Here is a 17,625-nt window from a genome sequence, read left to right as displayed (position 1 = left end):
CTCCGCTCGCATGTCTTGTGGTCGCCACTTGCCATTCAGGCACCCGAGGTAGGCATCCACTGGCTGCTGCTTGCTAAACTTTTTTTTCTTCTTTTTTTTGCCTTAACTGCTTTCGTGTTCCTTTGTTTGCCGTGTGAGTGCTGTTTCTCTCTTTCTATGTCCTTGCACCTCTCCCTTCCGTGTTGCCTGTCCTCTCCACCTTGTTCCCACCCTCTCTTCCCCCATTGGCTGTTCTCCTTCAGCATACTCGAGAGAGGACCTAGTCTTGCGCTCGCCTGCCTCACGGTCACCATTTGCCATCCAGGGACCAGAGGCCGTCCCTCCCATTACGATTGGTGGCTTGTTGGTTATCAATGACCTCCCTAGGTCAGCCCTCTGCCCTACAGCCCCCACAGCTAAGGGCCCACAAGGCAAAGGGTGGCTCCAACTGAGGAGGCTCCAGCCAGTGTCTGCAGGTGTCCGCAGGGGAAGCCAGTTGCCAGCCGTCAACCATCTGCGTCTATGGCAGGTAAGTGAGGTCAGGGTTGGTTCAGAACATCACTCTACCCTGCAAACCTGAACATTTAGCAAACTCTCAAACTTAGTTGTGTTTTTCTCCTGTTTTAAAACAATTGCATTGTGAAAGTAGTTAAAATTGCATCGTGAAACCTAGGCCTTTTTCCCTATGATTCAGGACTCCCAAACATAGGTGTGTTTTTCTCCTGTAAACAAATTGTATCGTAAAAGTATTTAAAATTGCATTGTGAAACCTAGGCCGTTTTCACCACTGTTCAGGACTCTCAAACTTAGGTGTGTTTTTCTCCTGTTAAAAAAAAATTGCACTGTGAAGTATTTAAAATTGCATTGTGAAACCTAGGGCTTTTTCCCCACTATTCAGGACTCTCAAACTTAGGTGTGTTTTTCTCCTGTTTAAAAAAAAATGCATTGTCAAAGCATTTTACATCTGAGTGCCTGTCGTCTTATCTAATTGTTCAACTTGTCTCACCTCTGTCTAGCCTGCTTGCACCCTGCCCTGTGTCCTTCCCTAGTGTTCTCACCATCCCTCTCCCTTCCTCTTCTCTACTCTCCCTACCTACTCTATGGGGCTCTCTGTCTCTCCTATTTTCTCTAACTGCTTCTCTATCGACTATCCTGCTATCCTCACAAAATCTGATAGGAAGAAGTTTAAAAAGGACATCCTGGTCTCTAACCCAAGCCTCCCTATCGCTGACACCTATACCAGTGCCTCCTCCAGGTAAACTTTCACCGACATCCTCTTTGTCGTTCCCTCACCAGACATATGGCCTCTGCATATGGTCTCTGTGCTCTATCTCCCTTCTCTTTCTCTCCCATTAATGGAGGCACCCGGTGGGAGGCCCTCCTGGCCTCCTTCCACTCCTCGAAGGTCATCATTAATGTTTATGTGAATGGTACCGTCTTGGTCCAAGGCCCTCAGGCCAACCTTCTCCTCTTCAATAGACGATTCCCGGGCCTCATCAATTTCCTTTATTCTCCTGCTGTCCCCTCTCTTCCCTCCACGGCTTCCTCGCCTCCACCTGCTACCTCCCCCTTGGCTACCTTGCCCTCTCCTCTTATCTGCCCCCCTTGGTCTTCTTCTACACCTCTACAGGGCATACCTCTGATTTGTACCCCTCCCCAGAAGTCTTTCAAGGATGGCACCTTCTCCATATTGCCACTCTAAATTCTTGCTCAGCTGTCAAACACTCCTCTGACATCTGCCGCCTTCTGGGGGAGCTTGACCTCGATGTCCTCTGTCTCACGAGACATGGTTCACAGCCAGCAAAAATGTGGACCAAGGCCGTGAAGCCAGCGGCTGCACTCCCAATTACCACAAAGTGGTATAACTGCTCATTATTAATCAGTTGCAGATGATAATTCTTCAGAAGACTTATTGATTCACGGCCAGCTCTGTCACAAGCTTTGACGCTCTCCTCCCTGACGGCTGCAAGATCCTATCCATGTCCAGGTCAAACCGCTCTGGAGGGGGTGTAGCCTTGATCTCCCTTGAGTGGATTCCTGCATCTGTCATTCCTACGTAGGCCTACTCCTCTTTCGAATGCCTCATCTGTAGGCTCTCTCTCTCTTCTAGCCATTCCCTTACTGTGGCTACTATCTATCAGCCACCTGGTCAGATCTCCTCTTTTCTCTCTGAGTGGGTGGACCACTCCTCTTCCCTCCTGGTCTCGACCACTCAACTCCTTCTTCTTGGAGACATCAACATCCAAACGGATGCTTCCTGTCTTTCCTCTGGACTCTTTTGCAACCTTTGCGACTCTCTCTCACTCTCTATTCTCCCCTGTGGCCCAACTGACTTGCAGGGCACACTCTGTATGTTCTGATCTCCTCAGACCTTCCCTTTTCTATCCCTCTCACCACTCCTCTCTCCTGGAGTGATCACTTTCTCCTTTCTTCCCACCTCACCCACTCTACCCCTCAGGTCAAGCCAACTCCATCACTGCCACCCACCTTCTCGGTCAACCGACCCAAGAAGCGTGTGTCAGTTGAGGCTTTTGCCGCCACTTTCCCATCCTCCTCCCGATTTGGCTGACTCACACCCTGACACAGCCATTTCCATGTTCCACTCTACTATGTCTGATACTCTCGATGTTCTTGCCCCTGTCATGAGGATCTGCATGAAGCCCAAATCCAAGTGCAACTCCTGGTACAACTCAGACCTCGTCACCCAAATTCAAGTCCAGGGTGGCTGAGAGGAAATGGCGTGGTTCATGTACATCCTCTGACAAACTGGACTCCCGCCTGCTCGAAAGGCAATACCGGCTGTCTGACCTCACCAAGAAGAGGGCTCACATCCAAGCCTGCATCTCTGCGGCATCTAACAACTCGGCTGGACTCTTTAAAATCTGCAAGGAACTGGCCAATCCTGCAGCAGTCTCTACCTCTCCTGTCCCTTCCGAGGCCCTCTGCACAGCACTGGCTTCACATTTCATCCTTAAAACTCAGGACATCCTGTCCTCTCTCTCCTCCTCTCCCCTTTCTCCCTCTGGCTCTTCTTCAATCACCTCTCCTGCCTCCTTCTCTGCCTTTCCCCTGTTCTCCCCAGACAAGGTTCCTAGACAAGTCCGATCTATGAAAGTCTCGTCAAAACAGGCTCATCCCTGTTCCTCAAAAACCATCAAGGACCACATTGACTCCCTTGCTCCTGCCCTGGCCGACTTCTGTAACCACTCCTTCGCCACTGGAGACTTCCCTTCTTCCTTGAAGCACTCTCTTGTGCACCCGCTTCTTAAGAAACCCTCTGCCGACCCATCCTGCCCGGCTTACTATCGCCCAATCTCCATCACTCATTTCCTGGGCAAACTCCTGGAAAAGCTGGTGTTCTCCCAGCTCATTCTCCACACTGAATCTGTTGGCTGTCCCCAGGATTATCAGTCTGACTTCAGAGCTGCCAGAAGCACAGAAACTGCTCTCCTGGACATCCGTGAAGACCTGCTCTCCAACCTTGATTCCAACACTCCCTGCATCCTCATCTTACTTGATCTCTCTTCTGCCTTTGATACGGTCAACCATGCCATCCTGCTCAACCGTCTCCGTGATAACCTGTGAATCACTGGTCAGGCCCTGACGTGGCTGACTTCTTTCCTCTCTGATTGACCCTCCCATGTTCAACGTGGGTCCTTCATCTCTTCATTCTCTATCTCTACCTGTGGTGTTCCCCAGGGGTCTGACGTCTCCCAGGTCTTTCAACCAATACCTGGCACTTCTTGCCCACCGCATTGCCACGCTATGCCCCAACTTCTAGAGCTATACACATAAAACTCAGCTCATTTTCAGGCTACCAGCAGCCACCTCTTCTCCCTCCCTCATCTCTGGCTGTCTGTCCGCCATCCAGGAGTGGTGTCCCGCCAATGATCTCTGCCATAATGCCAGTAAGACCGATATTCTCCTCATCGGCACACCCGCTCCCTCCTTTCCTGTCACTCTCTGGCTGACATCGCTTGGCCCTCTTTCTGCTCCCACCTGTGTGGCTAAAAACCTTGGGGTCATCTTCGACTCCACACTCTCCTTCTCTCCTCGCATCTCTCACATCTCTAAGAAGTCACACTACCAGCTGCACCTCCTCAGAGGTATTCTTCCGTTCCTCTCCTTCCCCCAGAAGCTCACTGTCTCCAGAGCTCTGGTTCTGTCTAGGCTGCACTATTTCAAGAGCCTCTTGCTAAATCTGCCTGCTTCTACACTCCCTCCTCTGCATCACATCCAGAACAGGACTGCAAGACTTGTCCTTGGCCTCAAGCCCACGGATCGTATCTTTCCAGGACTGAAATCTCTGCAATGGATTCCAGTGGCTGTGAGGATTAAGTTCAAAACCCTCTGCATTGTCCACAAGACCTTCTGCGGCCTGGGGCCTCAATACCTTCAACTCTCTCTTCCTAAATATCTTCCTCCTCAAGCTCTTTGCTCATCCGCCTCCAACTCCCTCAGGATCAGTTGCTTCTCCAAGCAACAAGTTGGTGGTAGATCTCTTTCTTTGGCTGAGGCCTCCCTCTGGAACATCCTCCCTGCCTCCCTGAAACTTGAGGAGAATCATCTCTGTTTCCGGAAGCACCTCAAAACCTTTCTCTTTGCTTATGTCTTTTCTCCTCATCGCCCCTGCTGACTTCCTGGCTGAAACCGAAGCTGCACTGGTTACCTGGCCACCCTCTGATCTCGGTTCCATGTCTTAAAATCGCTGCAAAAATGGCTGTGTACACAAAATATCACGGCAAAAATGCTATGGTTTTGTCACCACAATCATGTAACGGATGCCGGGAACACCCCTGCAACCCCCGGAACCATTATACCATTTAAGAGGAGTGGGGAACACCCTCACAACCACTGCTCCACTCAATTAGTATAATGGGGTACACCTTTACCGGGTCAAACCACTGCATTTTAGCTGTGATTTTTTAACAGTGACATTTTTGTCGCGATTTTATTACCTGATACCCTGATCTCGGGCCGGGTCCCCTCCCTCGCCAGTCGCTCACCTGCTCTGCCCTCCGGGCAACCTCTGCACTTTGGGACTGTTTTCTGTATCCCTACAGTCCCACTACCAGCACTTGACACCTGTTTCTGCACTTACTCTTGCACTTGCCACCTGTTGGCCGTACTTTTACTTATTGTTATTTATTCTTTTATCCCATGCACTACACTGTCCACTGTCCCATCCCTCTCCCCATCTCCCCTTTCCACGTACTTGCGCGATCCGAATGACACCTGGCCTAGTAGGATTGTTGTCTGTCTTCCCTCTGTTCCCCCTCCCTTGCCTCGTTGCGGCTTTCAACACTTGTGTATAGGGGCATTATAAATGCCATATAATATCATATCAATTTATTTCCTTTGTACGCAGCATACAAGTATGTGTTCATCTGTTGCAATAATGCTTTCGACAATTATCCCATTTGTGGCCATGGTATGAACATGGCATGAACATCTTATCTGCTGTGCCTTTCACCCACTCAGCACTTTACTGTTTGAGCTTTGGCATGTGTTTTGGCAATGTCTTACATAAATGCATCAGAGGAGTAACATTTCCCATTGTGATAAGTCTAAATTGACTGTCAATACTCACCAGTGTTTACAAAAATAATTAAAAAAAAAACAACAAATATGAGCACACTCCAACAATCGCCACTCAAAACCTCTAATTTTCAATAACCTCAGTCTACCTCTGAGTCGGAACCGACAGTTTCTCTAGATAGACAATATGTCTCCTCGATCTTTTCTCACTTTTCCTTACACAATTGTCACTCTTCAACAACTTAATTTACCACAATTACACTGACAGACTAGTAGACTCTTCACATTAATCCTCAGTGATCACTCTTTCACCTCCACCCCTAATAATACAATGATCACAGGATTTAAATTGTTATCTTATATGGATATGTCCAATAAGTAGCCTATTTTACTTAGACTGAAGTGTATAACAATTTAGGACTCCTGGGCTTTCTCTCTCGTTACACACAAAAAATCATGTGTTACTTTTCCCGTTACTTTCTAAAGTACCTTTTACTTTCCCTGTTACTTGCTAAACTTTCTTACCACAATCCCATCCCCTCAATTTGCCATTCCCCTTAATCTACTCACCATTTGTTCGTTCAACTTGAAGCCTTCGGTATCGACTCCCACCTCCAATCGACCACTTTTGCCTTCCGTCCGCAAAGCACCTGTGGAAACCAGGAGGGATTTCGTCAAAGAGGGACCCGTCCCACTGTCATGATTTTCTTGCAAGAATTCTATATTGGCCGCTCTCCACAGGAAACCTTGCAATCTTCCGGCTAGATGGCGGAGGGTGCCCTATCATCCGAAGTACTAGAGTCTACTGGTTGATGGTTCTCTCTTCCGAACCATCCGACATGCTACCAAGTGTATCCATATGATCCTTTTAATCAAGGTTACACATCATGCGATGGATGGGATGCATAATAACTCTTACACCAATGAGAAGACTGACTCTGGAAGTTGGCAAAATGTCTCTGTTTTAGTTTCAGTTATCTAAAACAGGGAGAACTACGGACATCAACGGACCATGCACAGCATAGTCTCCAAGCATTTCATAGAAAACAGTACTTTTATAGCAAAAACCTTGTCATACGTGATGTCATACTACGTGGCAAGCTAAGAAAACCTACACGGGATTGTGATTTGACTAAGGGGAGTATCTAAGTATACTTTCTATAAGGGATTGGATTGTGAGTGGGTCTCCATAATCAGGTGGGTAACTTATGCCTTCCCTTAGTGCAAGTCATCTTCAACAGTTATTAGAAACATAATACATCATTGACTCTCAAACTATAAGGCCCTTTGTTATATGGCCCTCTACAATTGGTTGGCATGCTTGTACCCTTCTGGAACATTCAATTCTCTAGCAGCATATAAGCTGGTACGCCAGGTGTTGGTGGGTGGACTTGACCGTACCTGCCCACCCAATTAGCTCAACATCTCTCATTGCTCATGCCTTCTGCCATTCAGATTGTCTTTGAACATGGCCTTGTAGTTGCTTTTCTTCTCTGGGAATATAAGGGAGTGTGAGCATGTTCTTATCAAGGTTCAGGTCTACATTCCCACTTATATTTTCATCCTGGACTCACCTGACAGGATACCGTAAATTTGCCCATTTTATAGCATTTAATTGTCTCGAATAAAGAAACTTGGCACTCATGGTGTTCTCTCTTTGCAACTTAACAAGGGATGCCTCAGCATCTTCCATTCACTGTTCTTCAAGGACTGATAACCAGTTTTGGCTGCCTTAGCCTTTGACAAGCAGTCTTCCTTTGGTCCATCTTCAAGCATCAGCTTATTTCTTTTGCTGTGACACACACACAGCTATCAATCCTCCTTTCTTCATGGGTTGAGCTTACTAAAATTGTGACGCTGAATGTCTCGATTCTACATATATGTATATTGGCGGCACCGCCTGCAGTCTATTTACTATGTATAGGAAGCCTTCACAAATACAAGGTTATGTACACGATCACAATAACGCACTTTGTACTCGGAAGTCAATAATGATAAATATATACAATTCTAAAGTGGTACCACTAATGTTATCAAATCTCATTAAAGTGCAACAACTGTATGGTTAAAATGTCACACAGATTAATAACGAGGAAACCAGCAATAGAGATAGGACGGAACACAAGAATGGTTGAAACAGTAGGCAGAATGCTGACCCCTACCACGAGGCACAGTTCTGTGTGGAGATCCCCCCATCTGGGCAACCTGTAAATAAAGATATATAGCACAAGCCCAGTCCATATAATGTTCGATAGTCTTACTTCCTCCTATTAAGGTTTTACCCCCCCAATGTACCTGGTGGAGTAGAGTTCTCCGACGATGTGTAGACTGATCCTTCTTGAGTGACTCCCTTTCAGGCAGGAGCCACGGATCATCGAGAGGTGTCGAGGACCTCGGCGTTCGGTGTCGGGGAATCGACACTTCTTGAGTGCCCTCCCTTTAAGGCGGGAGTCACAGGTCGGTGAACGACTGACGGGGAACAGGGTGAACTACGGCAGGGAAGTGACAGCTTCGTTCCTAGCGGTGCTCGTCAACGACAGAGCGTTGGCGTCCTGCAAGGAAGAGGCGTGCGGGCACCTCGGTGACGATAGTTCTGGACCGCAAATAGATGATGAAGAACGGTGGCCCAGCAAGGGCGTCGAGTCGTCGGCGTCTCTGTGGTCCTTAGGTGGTGGGAAACCCACCGGTGGATGCTCCTCGGCGCGTCGATGGTCGGGCCTTCTCCAGCGGTTTCCAGAAGTTTGAGACAAACTGGCTGCCTCGGTCAGAGACCATAACTGAAGGGAAGCCATGTAGCTTAACCACGTCCTCCAGGAACACTTTTGCTAAAGTGGCTGCGTCTGGGAGGCCTTTGAGAGGAATAAAATGGGCCATCTTCGAGAATAAGTCCACAACTACAAGGATGGTGTTGAACCCTTGGCTTGGAGGTAGATCAGTGATGAAGTCAAGGGAAAGAGTGTGCCATGGAACTGGAGGAATGTCCAATGGTTGTAGGAGACCAGATGGTTTTTGTTTCTGTGATTTATTTTGTGCGCAGACACCGCAGGACTGAATATACCGAATGATGTCCTTACGCCAGGTAGGCCACCAAAAGTTCTCTTTCACCTTAGCCAGGGTTTTGGCGATCCCAGGATGCCCTTCGATCAGTGAATCATGATCATTTGAAATGATATGCTGTTGTAATTCCTTCTTGGGTACATATAGGCGATCGCTAAAAAAGGGTAGGTGGTCCTTGATGGTATATTGTTCTCCTTGAGTTTGCCATGCGAGGTAGGCATCAGGATTCATTGTCCGTTGGATTTCTTTTCGTAGTTCTGCTTGTGTTAAGGCTGTCGTGATACCCAAGAGTTTGTCTTCAGGTATAATAGGTACTTGGTCTGGAGTTGTATATACTATTTCATCTATGCCCATGCGAGATAATGAATCCGCCTTTCCGTTTCTGACTCCTGGTCGAAATGTGATTACATAATCATATTCGGCGAAGAAAAGGGCCCACCGTAATTGGCACGAGGACTGGGCCTTGACTGTTTTGAGATATTGTAGGTTTCGGTGGTCTGTGACAACTGTAATGGCGTGTCTGGTCCCCTGAAGGTAGTGCCTCCAGGCTTTAAAGGCAGATTTGATAGCCAGGATTTCATTGTCCTTGATGGCATAATTAATCTCTGGAGGTGAGACCTTTTTTGACCAGAAGGCCATAGGATGTAGCTGGCCGGTTTCTGGGTCTCTCTGTGACAGGACAGCCCCCATTGCGAGACTGGACGCATCAGTTTCAACGGCATAAGGGAGGCCTGGACGAGGATGTCGCAGGATTGGAGCAGAGGTAAACCTTTGTTTAAGTTCCTGAAAGGCTTCTTCTGCTTCTTCGGTCCAAGCAAACTTTTTATTGTTTTTTCGTAATAGTACTGTGATTGGGTGCACAACCTGAGAGAAGTCTGGGATGAACCGGCGGTAGAAGTTCGCAAAGCCCAGCATGCCTTGTACCCCTTTCAGAGACATCGGTGAAGGCCATTTCAGAATGGCATCTACCTTGTGCACGTCCATTCTGATGCCTCCTGGAGTAAGGATAAAACCAGAAATTCTACTTCGGTGACATGAAAAAAGCATTTTTCAAGCTTTGCAAACAAGCGATGTTGACGGAGCTTGGTTAGGACTGAACGAACGTGCCTGACATGATCTTGTTCCAAGGCTGAGCATACTAAGATGTCGTCTATGTACACTAAGGCGCACACATCAATTAACTCCCTTAAGACGTCATTCATGAAATATTGGAATGCCGCAGGATCGTTGCATAACCCGAAGGGCATGACTTGATATTCAAACAAGCCTTACTTAGTACGGAAGGCGGTTTTCCATTCATCTCCTTTTCTGACTCGGACCAGGTGGTACGCTCCTCGAAGGTCCAATTTGGTATAAATCTGGGCATCTTTAACTTGGTCTAGCATCTCAGGGATAAGTTGCAAGGGGTAGCGGTTCTTCAAGGTGATCTGGTTCAATGCGCGGTAGTCAATACAGGTTCTCAAGTCTCCTTCCTTTTTCGGTACAAAGAACAATGGACTGGCTGCGAGGAACTTCGAAGGATGGATAAATCCGTTTGCAAGGTACTGGTCTAAATAGGATTTCAAATGAAGGTTTTCTGGTTCTGTGAGAGCGTAGATCCTGCCACAAGGGATTTGTGCACCAGGAACAAGGTCGATCTGACAGTCATAGGGCCTGTGCGGCGGCAATGTATTGGCTTGGTCCTTTCGGAAAACATCCTGGAAATCATGGTATTCACTTGGCAAGGAATTAGTTGCTCCCAGGGTTGATACTGTCGCTCCGGAGGCAGGGAGATACAGACGTCAGGTTTCTCCTCTTGGTAATAGTAGGCAGGGGAGCAGTCACCGGAGAAGGTTAATTTTCGTGCCCACCAGTCTATCAAAGGGTTGTGAGCAACCAACCATGGCATCCCTAGTATTAGCATGAACTGAGGTGCCTTGTTCATCCTGACACAGCAAGGTTACCCTGGCTGTGCACTAGGTTACTGGTCCGGTAGTGATTTCTGTACCATCCACGGTGGTTACCTTGTCCATAGTTGGCTTAGAACACAAAGGAAGCCCCATCTCTGCTGCCAGTTCTTGATCAATATCATTTCCAACTGCTCCGCTATCGATGTATGCTTCAATGGCATGCATTCTTGATGACTGTTGGTGGTTAATTAAGATTACTGGTATTGCAAAGTGCGAGGTCACCAACTCTTTCTTCTCACTCGACAAACTGACCTCTACGTGTGTCGAGCTTGGTAGTTTACCGATTCCTTAGCTTCATCCTTCTCTGTGGCCCCAACTGTTCTTCTTGGGGGTTTTACTGGACAGTCCTTCAGGAAATGTTCTGGTTTCCCACAGTACAAACAAAGCTGTTTTTGTCTTCTTTTGTCCCGCTCTTGCTTTGTTAATGGAGGCCGTATCTCTCCAATCTGCATGCGTTCTACAGTATTTTCAGGTACACAGGGTGTGTTTTCCCTTGGTCGAACATACACGGTCCGAGGGTCCATCTTATACTGGTCTACCTTTCGGTCCTGCAACCGGTGGTCTAGCTGCACGACCAGATTTATGAATTCTGCACAGTCTCTGGGTGGATCAACCACCTGGGCTAAGACGTCCTTTAATTCGCCTCATAAGCCTCGATGGAATAACGTGGTTCTTTTCTTTTCTGGCAACCTAGCTTCGGCAACCAGTCTGTTGAAGGTAGCAATGTAAAAGTCCTGATTTTCCTGTCGCAGGGACAAGAGTTCATTGTCTACTGCTTGTTCCTGGGTATGGCGAGCAAAAAGTTTTTCCATTTCTCTCTGGAACCCCCCAAAGTCATGTAATAGAGGATTGTCATGGGTTTCCAACGGCACCGACCAATCTGCTGCACTACCACTCAGGTATAAGAGCTTGGTCATTTGGAAATGCTCCAGGCCTACAAAGAAAATGAAGGCAGCACTGATTGATGAATGTCGCATACTTCCGTGGTTCGCCTGAGAACCTTTCTGGTGGTGTCAGGGGCTCTGTTCCAGGTAACGTGATCTGTACCGGAGTGGGTGGTATGGCGGGGTTTTGCATTGTTGGATTGCTTCCATTTAGAGGCGTCTGTCCTGCCTGTGATTGCAAGTATTGCCTGCTAATCTCTTCATTGAGTTCTTTGGTCACTATTAGGTCTCTCAGGAGGGCATTACTCTCTTGTCAGGCAGAATGAACCTCAGCACGAAGCTCTCCTAGTAATTGGGCCAATTGGTCCCTTTCTGATGTCTCCATGGCACCCAGCTGGATTTGTTATGGTAGGCTTCGTCTTTTGTTACGCTCACCTGGGATCCACAGGGACGCCACCCAGCTGGGTTACTCGATGGTATGCTTCTCAGCTTTGCCCTGATGTGGTCTGCGGGGAAGGTTCTGCCTGAAAATACAGGAGGGCTGTGTTCAAGACTGACCGACTGGGGTAAGTATCCTCCCTCCACCCCTGTATGCTTTCAGTCCCTCTGGCGCCCTCTCCTCACCTTGTGGTAGAATTAGGCGTGCGCTCCGTCCTGCCTTCTTTGCAGGGGCTCGTTGTCTTTGATGGGCGAGTGCGGTCCAGTTACTTCACTGATGCCGGCCCGTTTGATATTGTTCATGTAGGTCTTATTGCTGTTCTTTAGTTTTGTTGCTATCCTGCATGCCTTTCTTTGTTTAAAATGTCTCTTTTTTCTCCCTTAGGTATGCAGAGCTTCAGCGCGGTGAACTGGCTTGGTTGAGCCCCGCTGGTAAATGATGGCGCATTAAGAGCGCTATGATGCGGTAAGTAAGCGCTATGCGCAGTGCTGCAAAGTCTTGCCTTTGCTAACCTGTGTTTTCCTTCCTTGTAGATCACAGTGTTCTTCAGCGCAAGTGGAATATCCGGAGTGGTGCCAGCCAAGAGGCGACCAGCCAGGTAAGCCTTTTGAGCAGTTCGTAATTTGTAAATGTCTCTACAGCTTTCTTTAATGTTGCCTCTATCTTCCTCTTTCAGGTCGTTCTGTCCGGGAGGCGTGCAGATTCGAGGAAGCTGTTCTCAGTAGCTGCGAGTGTTTAAAGATGAAGACTGCAGGTAAGATGCTGCTGCTAATGATGTTCCTTTTTGCTCCTTTCAAGTTCTGCTTCTCCAAGGTTCGAGGGAATAGCTGGACATGGTGAGCGTCACGTTGCAAGCTGCAAACTAACACAAAGCATGTTCTGCAGTCAGGGTGGGGTATATATAGCCCAGGTAAAGTAGTAGCAGGGAAAGTAGTTCCAGGCCTGCCACACCCAAAACACTAGACCGCATTGCTTGGTTCTTATGAACCAAGCTATGTGGATGCATCCATGTTGGCTGACAATACAATAAGTAGTTCCCAAGCACATTGTTGTTCATGGTGTATGAGCCTGGCGCCATAGGCGCCAGGACTGGCCCCATGATGGCTTTTGGGCGAGGGTTGTGACACTTCCCAAAATATTAACTGGTGTCTGTCGTGAACTCAACTATGAAACAGACATGTCACACTCACCTATAGAGATTGGCAATTCATCAGTAAAAGGAACTCGACTTGTAGCTTCAGAGAATCCTTGAGCATTCATGGCATTTCCCGACATTGGATATTTTCCCTCTCATACATGAACGAGTTGCACCAGTGTCTACTAGAAACAAAAAAGATTTGCCCACTACCGTCACATCAACCCATGATTCCTCTTGGCGGTGTGGTGTCACAGATAGTACTGAACACATCAAGTCGCCCTGTGAGCTGTCCCATTGTGGATATATGCATACCCCTGTACCTGTGAAAGGATTCCCTCCTACTATAGTGGCCCACCCTTTTCTAGGTTTCAGAAATTATCCTGTGTTTGCATTCTGCTGTAGCTGCATGGGGGCATGCTGCAACTGCCCTTGGGGTGGATTCAATGGTGCTTGTTATTGTTGCTGTCCCTGTTGCATTTGTAGCGCTTCTGCCTGATACACTGTCTAATCTTGGGCGAATCCTTCCCTAGCTTGTGAGTTATATGCTGGAGGATAAGCTTTACCCTGTCTTGAGAATTGTCCATTTTCTACATACCCTTGCCTTTCGCATATGCACACAATGTGCCCTGTCATCCTACATGTGCAACATATAGGAGGACCCAGTCTGACTAGCCCTCCATGGTTGTAGTCTCTGTGTGCATTCTGATTATCATTCTGCACATTCTGAAACCCATTTTAGTGTTTTTAGATCCACCCCTTCCTCTGTAACCCATAGCTGTAGCTTGTGGTACAAACCCATTCCCTCCCTAGTCCATCTGGCGCTGATTACTCGCCTGCGATGTACCCACTGTTTGCTGTACTCCTACTCCTTCTCCGCTTGTCAATACCGCCCCTTCTATGGCATACTTTGACAATTTCTTCGGAACTAATTTGGCTTCCTCAAGTTTTCTAACATCCTCTTTCTTCTTATTTTTCTCCTGTAACAGCCGACAATGTTGCACTATAGTCAACTGCATTTCAGCCCATGGCTTTGCTTCCATTCCCACTTGCTTCTTGATTTGCTTCTGTACCTGCTCAGGCAATCCCTGACATTAAATCTGATAAAATACTGCCACTGTTTTTCCCCACCGTTAAGCTGGGGAGTTTGCACCTTAAATTATCCCTATCCATCTGTGGCCATGGAATGTACTGCAGTCTTTCTCCTCCTTTTTCCAATAAGGGAAACGGTGTTAATCCTAATCTGCAATCAGCTCCCATTGTCTACCTATCCATAGTGGGGACAAAGGTTCCTTATCACCTTCTTCCTGGCAATGACCTTAACCTGCTTACATATGGCGATGACTCTCTCTTCTTGCTATATTATAGTCCTTTAGGGTGTTATGGATAGACTATAGGCTTCCTTTTCTTAGGTTGCTCTATATCACACCATCTTATGTCTTTGTCTGCCTGAAAGCCTCCCTCAGGGGCACATGCACCTCCTCCTTCTCCACTGAAGGATTCTCTCTCTTTGTCTAACATATCTGGTCCCCAACAAGTGTGACTCTTATCACCTTTGTCTAATGTCAATCTACTTAAAGACAATGTTCTATGCTCAAGACTGAATGGATTCTTCTCTTTGTTTCCTGATTGGAAGATTAGGGTTTGATCTCCCTTCCCTTGTCTTCCCGTTTTGCCACCTTTTCTTAAGTCCTGATAGGCTTTATCAATCATATCTCAGATACTTCTTATATCAAAGTCCTCTTCTAGAGTTACTCTAGATGGCCCTGACTTTGCTCCCTGTGACAGGAGGAACTCTTCTATTCTGCCCCATTGTATTACCAGCCTCGGCTCCATTCATTCCTTTCGTATGCTGTCAATATTGCCCTCCCGCAGACTCCTCTTTCGTTCCAATTCTTCATCTACTTCTTTTTGCTTATTTGCTTCCCATCTAACTCCTTATTCTTCTTGTTTTATATCGTCTTTCCTTACACCTGATCTTCTTTCTTACTCTCTTCTTCATCTCTATATTATTCTATCTCTTAATTTCTGTGCTTCCTCCTATTTTCTCTTGCTTTCTTGCTTATCCTGTTCTACTATTGCTTTCTGTTGTCATACTTCCTTTGCTCCTCTGCCCTTTCTTCTTTATTTTTTTGCTCCTCCTGATACATCTGCTCTCTCAGCAGGCTGCTCTTCGTTTCATGCTCATCTTCTTTTAATCTCTTTTCTCATTCCCTGTCTTTCCTATACTGTTTGTCTTGATCTTCCCTTTGCCTGACTTCCTCAATGCTCTTCCCATCTAGCTTGAGTAATATCTGTCCTCCCACCCATTCGTTCTGTATGAGCGTTACTTCATCAGCTTTATCCTTCTCTCCTTTCCATCGCTTGATTTCTAGTTCTGTATCTGTCGATACATTTGATCACCCACATTTCTCTTCCCTGTTTTGTAAGACCATAAAGATCTCCTCTTTTCTCTTAGTCTCCTCTGGACTATTGTCACTACTATAAGCAGGTGGTTTGTATATTGGATTACTATAAACCGTTGCCACTTTCAGTTCCTCTAACGGATACAATCCTACGTTTTCCATGCTATCGCCTTTTACCTCAGACGAGGCAAGTGGAGCAAAAGGCTTGACACCTTCCTACTTACACTGGTTAAGCATACACTGCTCAGGTGGCGGGTCTTCTCTCTCTTCTTGGTACATTTTCCAAAGATCTGAAATAGCTAATCTGTTCTCCCATTGTCTGTTCTCCTTCAGCAAACTCAAGCAAGGACCTAGTCCTCCGCTCGCCTGTCTTGTGGTCGCCACTTGCCATTCAGGCACCCGAGGTAGGCATCCACTGGCTGCTGCTTGCTAAACTTTTTTTTCTTCTTTTATTTGCCTTAACTGCTTTTGTTTGCCGTGTGAGTGCTGTTTCTCTCTTTCTATGTCCTTGCACCTCTCCCTTCCGTATTGCCTGCCCTCTCCACCTTGTTCCCACCCTCTCTTTCCCCATTGGCTGTTCTCTTTCAGCATACTCGAGAGAGGACCTAGTCTTGCCCTCGCCTGCCTCACGGTCACCCCTTGCCATCCAGGGACCCGAGGCCGTCCCTCCCATTACGATTGGTGGCTTGTTGGTTATAAATGACCTCCCTAGGGCAGCCCTCTGCCCTACAGCCCCCACAGCTAAGGGCCCACAATCAAAGGGCGGCTCCAACTGAGGAGGCTCCAGCCAGTGTCTGCAGGTGTCCGTAGGGGAAGCCAGTTGCCAGCCGTCAACCATCTGCGTCTATGGCAGGTAAGTGAGGTCAGGGTTGGTTCAGAACATCACTCTACCCTGCAAACCTGACCATTTAGCAAACTCTCAAACTTAGTTGTGTTTTTCTCCTGTTTTAAAGCAATTGCATTGTGAAAGTAGTTAAAATTGCATCGTGAAACCTAGGCCTTTTTCCCTACGATTCAGGACTCCCAAACATAGGTGTGTTTTTCTCCTGTAAACAAATTGTATCGTAAAAGTATTTAAAATTGCAATGTGAAACCTAGGCCGTTTTCCCCACTGTTCAGGACTCTCAAACTTAGGTGTGTTTTTCTCCTGTTAAAAAAAAAATTGCACTGTGAAGTATTTAAAATTGCATTGCGAAACCTAAGGCTTTTTCCCCACTATTCAGGACTCTCAAACTTAGGTGTGTTTTTCTCCTGTTTAAAAAAAATTGCATTGTCAAAGCATTTTACATCTGAGTGCCTGTCGTCTTATCTAATTGTTCAACTTGTCTCGCCTCTGTCTAGCCTGCTTGCACCCTGCCCTGTGTCCTTCCCTAGTGTTCTCACCATCCCTCTCCCTTCCTCTTCTCTACTCTCCCTACCTACTCTATGGGGCTCTCTGTCTCTCCTATTTTCTCTAACTGCTTCTCTATCGACTATCCTGCTCTCCTCACAAAATCTGATAGGAAGAAGTTTAAAAAGGACATCCTGGTCTCCAACCCAAGCCTCCCTATCGCTGACACCTATACCAGTGCCTCCTCCAGGTTAACTTTCACCGACATCCTCTTTGTTGTTCCCTCACCAGACATATGGCCTCTGCATATGGTCTCTGTGCTCTATCTCCCTTCTCTTTCTCTCCCATTAATGGAGGCACCCGGTGGGAGGCCCTCCTGGCCTCCTTCCACTCCTCGAAGGTCATCATTAATGTTTATGTGAATGGTACCGTCTTGGTCCAAGGCCCTCAGGCCAACCTTCTCCTCTTCAATAGACGATTCCCGGGCCTCATCAATTTCCTTTATTCTCCTGCTGTCCCCTCTCTTCCCTCCACGGCTTCCTCGCCTCCACCTGCTACCTCCCCCTTGGCTACCTTGCCCTCTCCTCTTATCTGCCCCCCTTGGTCTTCTTCTACACCTCTACAGGGCATACCTCTGATTTGTACCCCTCCCCAGAAGTCTTTCAAGGATGGCACCTTCTCCATATTGCCACTCTAAACTCTCGCTCAGCTGTCAAACACTCCTCTGACATCTGCCGCCTTCTGGAGGAACTTGACCTCGATGTCCTCTGTCTCACCGAGACATGGTTCACAGCCAGCAAAAATGTGGACCAAGGCCGTGAAGCCAGCGGCTGCACTCCCAATTACCACAAAGTGGTATAACTGCTCATTATTGATCAGTTGCAGATGATAATTCTTCAGAAGACTTAT

Source organism: Ambystoma mexicanum, chromosome 10 (assembly GCF_040938575.1).
Source record: "Ambystoma mexicanum isolate Mex_15411 chromosome 10, UKY_AmexF1_1, whole genome shotgun sequence".
NCBI classification, from domain to species: Eukaryota; Metazoa; Chordata; class Amphibia; order Caudata; family Ambystomatidae; genus Ambystoma; species Ambystoma mexicanum.
This window is presented reverse-complemented; position numbering follows the sequence as displayed.